Raw genomic sequence first — 10,291 nt, forward strand, 5'->3', positions numbered from 1 at the left:
TGGAAGTTAAAATGTTGTATAGGTACATCTATGAAATATTCTATTTTTAACACGTTACGTAGATGCATCTTCGGAAGATTTACTAAACTAAAATGATAAAATAAAATAGGTTGCATTTTCCCAACGTTCACTAGGTTTTTAACACTTCTATAGATGTACTTACGGAATAAACCAATTTTTTTAAAAAAAAATATTTCCGAATGTACATATACTGAAGCAAAAGACATAATTAAAATTTCGTCAATTGACTGAGAGAATAAAAAGGTATAATGAGATATTCTCATAATTTATTAGACACTTCCAAACTTACACATGACATCCTTCACACTTTACACTAATTTTACACAAATGCCTATTTTAACTTTTAAAAAACCAAATACAATAATTAAATTTTTATTTTAATTTTAATATTTTGTATTAATTTTTCAAAATTTAAGTATAAAATCATAAATTTCTAGAAAATCTTTTGTTTTTTAGCTTATTTATGAAAGAATTGGTATAAAATGTAAGGATATATCTTAGCAATTAATTAAAAATACATAAAAATAATATTACACGATTCTTTGATAAATTTGGAATGCCTTGTAAGGTCATTGGTTTTTATTTGGTATGTGATGTAGGAATGTGCCGTATTTTTCATAAATTCGGTACACTTTTTATTTTATTTTTTTGAAACAGATAAAGTTAATACTACCGAACTTCTGATAAATCACATCTGTATGGTAAGGTATAGGGGTGTTCAAAATCAACTCAATATAAAATCGTAAAATTGAACTAAACTAAATCAAAATCGCTAAAAATCTCATTTGGTTCGGATGTGTTTGAGTCATTTTTTAACAAACCGCGCGGTTCGGTTCGATTTACGGTTTTTATTTTACAAACCGAACTAAACCACATCAAACTGCATTATGTTACAAACCCCTAAATTTCAATTAGTTTATATTCAACCTAAACTCAAACCTATTATGCCTTACCCTTACGATTACGAATGATTTTCTCTTTACGAAAGTTTAAGTCTTCTCAAATCTCTCATAACGGTATTACGGCTTCTTCTCATCTTCTTTTTCAAGTACATATTAAATATTCTTTTCTAGTCTTTCATCTCTTACATTCTTTCTTTTTCATCTTATTACTTTTATACTATTGTTCCCTCTTCCAATTATGTTTTTAATGTTCCTCTTCTTATCTAATCTCTGATCTCTTCTGCTCTTTCTTTTTTATCTTCTCTAATATTTCAGCCCCTCTTTTTTTCTATTTCCTTATAATATTTTTGATATTACTTTACGCTACTATTTTATGTTTCTTATTCCATTTTTATATCATATTATTTCTGTTTATTAAATAGAAAGTTGTTATCCAAATATGATGAATTTTGTTGTTATTTGATAACGCATAAATGACTAAATACAAAGTTATGTTGTCACATATATATGTGTATGTATGGCTCAATAATTTTTGTAAAAAAACCGAACCGATTCAAACCGCATTGGTTTGATTCAATTTTATTTTTAAAAGCCAACTAAATCAAACCGAACCACACACTTTTTTCTTTTGCGATTCAGATGGTTTTTTACGTTAAAATCGCCCAAACCGCACTGCGAACACCCCTAATAAGGTAGGGGTCAACATTTTAGATTTGCATCCTCTAATGAGTGTTCCATCCATCCTGTTTTTATTTTTTTTTTAGATATTAGCATAAACTTTTTTATTTTCGGACTTAAAAGGTTTATTACACCCGGGCCTGAACCACCCTCATATTTTTTAAGGTAAAATTTTACTTCATACCCCCGTTGTCCCTTTACACCCTACAACAAATTTTTTGGACCAAAATATCCTTATAAAAACCACCCTCATCTTTTGTTGCTTGAACTATTGCCACGGTTTTAAACTATTGCCGAAACACATTTTGAAAAAAAAAATTCTCAAACATTTTTGAAGATGTTCGGACTTAATAATAAACTCAACATGAACACTTTCAAAAAGTGTTCTGGTATGACAATTTTTTTTTGAATTTTTGAAACACAAATGATATTTAACCGAAATATTTTTAAAAAGTGTTTGAGTATGACAATTTTCTACCATAACCCTTTTGAAAAGTGTTTCAATATGATAATTTCTTTATCGGAACATTTTCAAAAAGTGTTTCGATATGACTTATTTTTTTAATTTTTGAAATATGAATGTTTTTTAACTGGAACACTTTTATAAAGTGTTAGGGTACTTTAGACTACGGTTTTAAACCGTGGCTATAACGCATTTAGAAATTTCTTTAACCAAAACACATGTGTCAAGGTGTCTTAATAATACTCTTACAGTTGAAACAGTTTTAAAAATTTAAGAGTGTTTCGGTATGTCAATTTTTTTCAAATTTTTTATTACGAAAATTAAAGATGGAAAGGTGAAAATATGAGAGAAATAAATTATTTATAAGAAAGTATTTTGGTCAAAAAATTCAATGTAAGAGTAGAAAGATAAATGTAGGGTATGTTGTAAAATTTCCTTTTGCGGAACTGATCAAGACTTTTCGTTCGCACTTTCAACTATGTCCGTTCAGTCCTGTCTTATTTTTTTAATACTTTTAAGGCGGGACTAAATGAGATGAGCATGATGGTTTGTCATCTTTGTTCTTATGTAGCAAATCCGATTTTTTGAAAATTCTGATATAGAATAATTTAAAAAACCAAATCTAGGCTGTTTCACAAAAACCAAATATAGAATAATTTTAAAAATACTTGTAAAAATCACCAATTTTAATTAAATTCACAAAATTCGATGAACCTTATTTTATTTTATTTTTTACAGAACTTAGGATGTTTTCAATTAAAGCATTCTATTTTTTTCCTTGAATATTTTTTTTTTCCATAACTTTCTTTACCTTTTATCCACCCACAATCTTAACTCTCTTTTATATAGATCCCTTCACCTTAAGATCATCCCTATCAACTTTGTCTCCTTTGTGATAGAGACAAAAGTGTATTAGAATGATCAAATCCCAAACTTCACCAATAAGTGATTATTTTATTGAAGGTATTTACATATTGCTGCAAATCAAACCCTTCTTGCATCCTCATTCTTCAACATGTATAATTGTTGTTTTGCAAACAAATTATATGCAACATCTTAAACATATATTAACTTCAATATATCATAAACCTCCTCCAACAACTATAAATCCATGATATAAAACTTAAACTTTATACTAATGATATTATGTCCACTTTTTTTGGTGGATATTATGTCTACACTAAGTCATTGAGTTAGTGTTTCTTCTTTGCCAATAGCATACAAAAAAACTTAAAGCATCCACCAGCTTTTGCAACTTTTGTCAACACAAAATGTAGAAGACCATTTATAATCCATCATTTTTTCAAAAAGTGTAATCAATAAAAGCAATGAAATTTTTTCCAACCAATCAAAAAATAAGCAATTCATAAAAGCAATTTTCCAATAATCAATTATCACTGTAAGCTACCAGTTGCATTGGCAATATCATTAATCTCATCCAACCAAATTCTGATAAGACATGTGACACTAAATAATTGATGATTGTATCTACCTTTGTTTGGTGGTGATTCAAAGTTTTTCTTGTAATGGAATATAATTAAGATTGCCCCACAAAGACAAACCCCACTCAGAGTCACAGTATAATTTATCTCTCATTTCACATTTTTTGTTTGAAAGTACAAACTTTCTCTGATCAAACCATGTGACATTAAACATGTAGATATGATTATGTTCATGTACATGTACTGATCCACAATGGTCCTAAATCTAATCCTAACTCTTTCAGTAATCATGATATTCTTGTTCATCTTTTTTTTTCCTTGATCATTAGTAATTCTGAATTTTTGACTTAAGTGGATATTTACTGTTATTAAAAGTAATATAGAGCTATCATTGAATAACAAAACCGATCTGATTAGTGGGACATCTCGATTTTTCTGATTTTATTTTGAAACAAATCAAAATGAATAGGTTTGTTCCGCCTTATCTTTTGCGGATTATTGCAGGTGCAGAAATTAAAATAATATTTTTATAATTTTTAATTCTTAGAAATGCAATGTCCGTTTCACCTTTATTTTTATAGGATTTGATAAGATTTTAGACCAGCACCCACCATCAATTTCGCTCCGTCCTATTTTTTCGAACGAGCTTAAATATTATTGTCATGTTTATTTGTCACTCTTAATTTTTTTTAAAATTATAATTTGATTGACTAAGTCAATATTATTAAATTGAATGCTATTATAGATTAAACTTTAGCATCAAAGTGAATTTTTAATAGTTACCATTTAGAGTCCATTATTTTTTTTCTTACTATTTTAAAATATTTTCTCTCTTTTTTTGTAAGTACATTAATTAATAATAAGTGTTTTCTTTTTCTTTTGAACTTTATTATGGGCCTCCCCTTACAATGATTCCATAACAAGGTACTGTCAGTTCTTGGAAAAGGTCATCACAATTTGAAATATTTGGTTAATGCCAAGTAGCTACAGCAGCCACATGTTCTAGACATGTTATTATTTTCCTACTTTCTAAGTAAAGTGGTAGCTCTTATTTTCTTATGATATGCTCTAAGTACAATAATGACTCTGCATCTTAACATTTAGGCAAATTTTGACAAATAAATTTTATTTCGACCATGAATACCTTATCCATTCATATGAGTTTGAAAATAAGTCGTATTGAAATTATTTTAATATAGTTTGATGAAAATTAACTTAAATTTAGCTAGACAAATATGTTTGTTATATTAAAATAGAATTTTAATCTGAATATCTGATTGTAGGACAAACTAAAGTGAGGAAAGTCATTCATTTTATATTAAGTGTTTGCAATATAGAATGAATTTTATATATATATATATATATATATATATATATATATATATATATATATATATATATATATATATATATATATATATATATAATCAAATGAAATTCAACAAAATAAAAAATATTAAGACACTACAGAAAAAAAGGCCTCCAACCACGCCCAGAAAACCGAGGCTTTATGCAAAATAACTGTGGCGTAACGCTGAGGCCACGGTTTGGCCACGGAAATCCAACTGTGGAGTATACGCCGTGGCCAAAAGTAAAGTCCACGGTTTTTTGTTATAGACCACGCCTTTTTTACAACCGTGGTTTTTTTTAGGCCACGGTTTAGGTAGCTTGATTAAGACCGCGGTTTGTATTTGCCATGACTTAAAAACTGTGGCTATATGGTAAAGCCACGGTTTCATTTTAACGTTTACGACACAGTATTAGTTCAAGATATAGTCACGGTTTGGTTATGACCACCTATTTAAAACCGTTATTATATGTTATGCATTCTAAACCATTTATCTAGCCACGGTTTATTTCTGTATCATTACATAAATATGTCATTATATATATATATATATATATATATATATATATATATATATATATATATATATATATATATATATATATATATATATTTATATATATAAATATATCTATCAATATAAAATTAACAATAAAATTAACATTAAGGTCAAAAGTATGTTTTTTTTTGTAGTGCCACTAATAATAGTTGGATACTTAAGTTTTGATGTCATCCCAAATTCAAAATTCAAAACAACCATATTAAACACAAGTTTGGCTCAAAAATGAGTCATCCCAAAATAACCAAAAAAAGTTCTAATAACTGGCTAGCTAGATAACATAAAACAACTATTCTTCTTGATCTTCTTCCACATCTTCTTCAACATCTTCAGCACAAACTTCTTCCACATCTTCATGATCATCACAAGCTTCTTCCATATCTTCATCACAATCTGCTTCCTCTCCACCCTACAATAAACATAACATCATTCAACATTCATAAGTGTACTAACCAATAAACATGCATAACACCAATGATGATACAAATCTGCTACTGAAGTAACATGTGTTTGAAACAAACAAATCAATGTTAGTAGCATTCACACAACTTGTACCAACAAATAACACTATAAGCTACAACAGTAAAACAGTAATAGGATGCTTAAAATCAAACCTATATAATTAACTAATAAAATCAGTTTTTCACTATTCGAGTAAGATAACCTTCTATTGTTTTTGCCTAAAGCAAATCAAATAGAATCTTTAATCATCCATGAAACTTTACATGATTAATGTGATTCCCTTATGCCATTTGGGCCACATAGTACAAACCAATGATGATACTTCAAAACTTCAGTTTAATTGGCACCAGAAAATGAATTACATCAATGTTACTAGCATTCACAAAATTTGTACCAACCAATAACACTATAACAAGATGCTTAAAATCTGTAAAACCAATAACACTATAACAAAATTTGTACAACAGTAAAACTGTAACAAGATGTGATCCCTGCATAATAAAACCAATAACACTATAACAAAATTTGTACAACAGTAAATCTGTAAAACCTATATAATTAACTAATAAAATCAGTTTTTCACTATTCGAGTAAACACTTAATGTGATCCCTGCACTTGTTCATCCATGATAACCATACAATTTCAGAAATTCAATGATAATTCAGTTTCTTAATGTGATCCCTGCACTTGTTCATCCATGATAACCATACAATTTTAGAAATTCAGTGATAATTCAGTTTCTTAATGTGATCCCTGCACTTGTTCATCCATGATCCCTGCACTTAATGTGCCCTATACAGTTTCTAACTAATTCTTGATAATTCAGTTTCTAATTCAGTGCCCTATACAATTGATAATTCAGTGCCCTATACAGTTTCTAATTCTTGATAATTCAGTTTCTAATTCAGTGCCATATTCAGTGCCCTATACACTTGATAATTCGGTGCCCTATACAGTTTCTAATACAGTTTCTAATTTCAGAAAACACTTGATAATTCAGTGCCCTATACAGTGCCATATGTTGCAATTTTGTAGTTTAGAGTATACCTGTTCGCAATGCGGAATATGAGTTGATGCAGACGAATATGGATCAGCAGGAGCAACAGTAGAACTAATGGGACAGCCCATAGCACTTGCCATCAAATTAGATATCTCCTCGTCGCTCATATGTGGGTTTTGTTGCTTCATCATTGTCTTAAATAGCGCCTTCATACCATCCATCTCCCTCTTCATAACAGATTTATAAAATCAATAGCCCTATGTTTGAAACAAACAAATGCTGCCTTTTAAGTAATCTTCAGTAGCAGTTACACACAAATTCAATCTGCAGTCAAAAGCGATATCATGACTGAGAATACCTGGTCTCAAATACCAGAAGGAGGATTTCATGTTTTTTATAATATTTTCTTTCTCTTTCTTCTACATTCACTAAATATGCATAAGAAACTTCCACAGCTTCATGATTTTTAGTTTACATACTGATAGAAACTTAAAGTATGTAAACTGAATGGCCACTTAAGAGAGCAAGAAGTGTACATACAATAGCACAAACTATATATATCAGATACCGAAACTTAAAGTAGACATTTCAATAATTGAATTGTTCTACGCCAAAGAAAAACAACAACTAATTACAACATAAGCGACACTTCCTTACGAGATGCACGAACATTAATAGGACCCAATATAAGTTGATGCAAGAAAATTTAAGAAAACAAACTACTAAGTAGTAGTATGAACAGCAGCCACAATAGTAGTGGCACATCAGTTCATCAAATCAAGTCACTAAAACATACAATCAGTTTTAACATTGAATCCTAAAATTATCTATTGTGGATGGAAAGTAGTTACTAGTTAGTCCCATATCCCAAGCCAAGAATCAGTTATGTCATTCTAGCAAGATTAGTTTTGCCAAAAAAATCACTTTTCTACTTAAAGGTCATCAAACACAAATCATTCCGCTACAAAGTACATGTCAAAATCAACTCTTGCAAGATCTAATCCAACACAGAGGAAAGCAGCAGCAAACACAAATCTAAGTGAGCTCAGAAACAAGTTAGAACACTGACCTTAGTGCCAAAAGGACCTTCTGGATGATCTGTTTCAAGAATATTCCTCCCCTAAACAAACAAACAAAAAATACATAATTACAAACTTCCTTCAAATGAATAATCTATAGTATATTGCAGCATAATGGATCCTCAGAGTAAAATTCATAAATTATCATACACATACACATATCATAATAACAGATATTCTTCTAATAATCACAAGAAATTCAATTCAATTCATGATATTAAGCATAACTAGCATTCTGATTTCGTCCCAAACAGAAAATCAATTTTAGATTTAACAATACTAACAGTCAAATAACGGAAATAGCAGTTTACTTGAATCTAACATACTTTCTCAACCTAAATTCCAGATCAGTTTTCAACCCTAACCAAATCTAACCTAAATCACCATAACAAAATCTAACCTAAACTCAGTGCCTCTCTCAGTTTCAAATCACCATAACAAAATCTAACATAAATAACAACAACAGATTTAACAATGCAGAGATTAGGTCAAAATGAAGCCCTCAGTAGATTAGGTCAAAACAAAACATGCATCAAATCACACTATCCAAACATCAGTAGTAGAATTTGTTTAGACATAGATTAGGTCAAAAAGAAACCCTACCGTATTAGCCTCCAGAAGCTTTGGTACCTCACATGCAAAACAAAATATATATTAGGTCAAAACAAAATCAGAGGAGACGAGGGAAGATGAGGAACACGAACAGAGAAGAGAATCGTACCTAGATAATCGTACGCAGATGAATAGAGGAAGCCTCCAGAAGCTTTGGTACCTCAATTGCAAAACAAAATATATATTAGGGTTCGTGAGATGAAGAGAGTTAGGGTTCGTCAGATGAAGAGGGTTAGGGTTCGTGAGATGAAGAGAGTTAGGGTTCGTGAGATGAAGAGGGTTAGGGTTCGTGAGATGATTGAGGTTAGTGAGATGAAGGTGAAGCAGAGATGAAGACTGAGATGAAGGTGAAGTAGAGAAGAGACTAACCTGTAAGCGATGAGGTGGCAGCAGCGGCGGAGCGAGATGGAGTTTTCAGATTGTTTTGGGAGATGGAGACTAACCTGTGTGCGTGTTTTTGTTCTTTCATTTTTTTTCTTTTTTTTAATTAAAAAAAATAGAAAAGAAAATATTAAAAGATAGAGGGAAACTAAAAAAAAAAAGGAGGGAACTTTTGGAGGGGTTTTTTTTGGGGTTTTGGCCACAGTTTGAACTGAAAATTATAGGCCTCGGTTTTTTAGTTGTGGCTTAAAATATCTACCGTTATATAACCGTGGCAATTGAAGTACAGGCCACAGTTTTACACTCCGGATTCAATATTCTATAACATACGTCTACGCTTTGATAACCATGGCCAAATCATATATGTGGCCACAGTTTCTGAGCTGTGGACAATTTTAGCGTGGCCGTAGGCCAAATTTCTAGTAGTGAGAGTCTCACGTCGAATATAATTGTCTGAATATATATTTATAAGTGGGATTACTTATATTTATTTGTTCAAGTTGAGTCAGGATAGGGTCTTGGTTAGGATTTAGTAGTCTATTTACTATCATCTTTACTTTATCGAGATATTTATTATTTATATTTACACGCCAATTTCAATAGTGTTGGTTGTGATGTGTATTAAAAGTTTCGCAACGAAAAATATATGATCTAGTGTGAACATATATTTATAAGTGTTGACAAGTTTCATCTTATAAACAGATTTTGTAAAAATATCAGGTATAACCACAAGTTTTAAGAGAAGACAAATTTTTCTTAGAATAGTTAGACATGTTGAATTAAATAATATATTATGTTTCTTACAAGTTGGTTTTGATGATGTACATCAGAGCTGTCAGTTGATGTGGTTGTAAACGAAGAAGTCAGTGACATTGAAGGTGTCATTGAGAAGGATGATGAGGTTGTAAGTGAGGAGTGTGAAAATATTGTCATGATATCAACTACAATAAAGAAGTCACCACGGTGTCAAAAAAATATGAATGAAGATATCCTAAATAATGTTAGTAACAATGTCAATAATAACTTAGATGTCATTGTGGAGAATGAGAAGGTTAATGAAGACATGAATGATGATACTGATGACATTATTCATCAAGTACATATTAAGATGTTGAGAAAGAGTAAGAAGAATGGTGAAAAGAAGGTTGATAAGAACAAGACAGTAAAAAGAAAGAAAGTTGTTGTTATCCCTAAGGAGGATAATGTTGAAGATTATGTTGATGATATCTTAAATGACATTGACAATGAAGAAATTATACTATAAGCGTATGCAAAAGAGTTAAAAAGGTGATCGGTGGAAAGAAGCTTCTCAACTCATGTTGTCTCCCTTGATAATATCTCCT

Source organism: Vicia villosa, linkage group LG5, assembly GCF_029867415.1.
Source record: "Vicia villosa cultivar HV-30 ecotype Madison, WI linkage group LG5, Vvil1.0, whole genome shotgun sequence".
NCBI classification, from domain to species: Eukaryota; Viridiplantae; Streptophyta; class Magnoliopsida; order Fabales; family Fabaceae; genus Vicia; species Vicia villosa.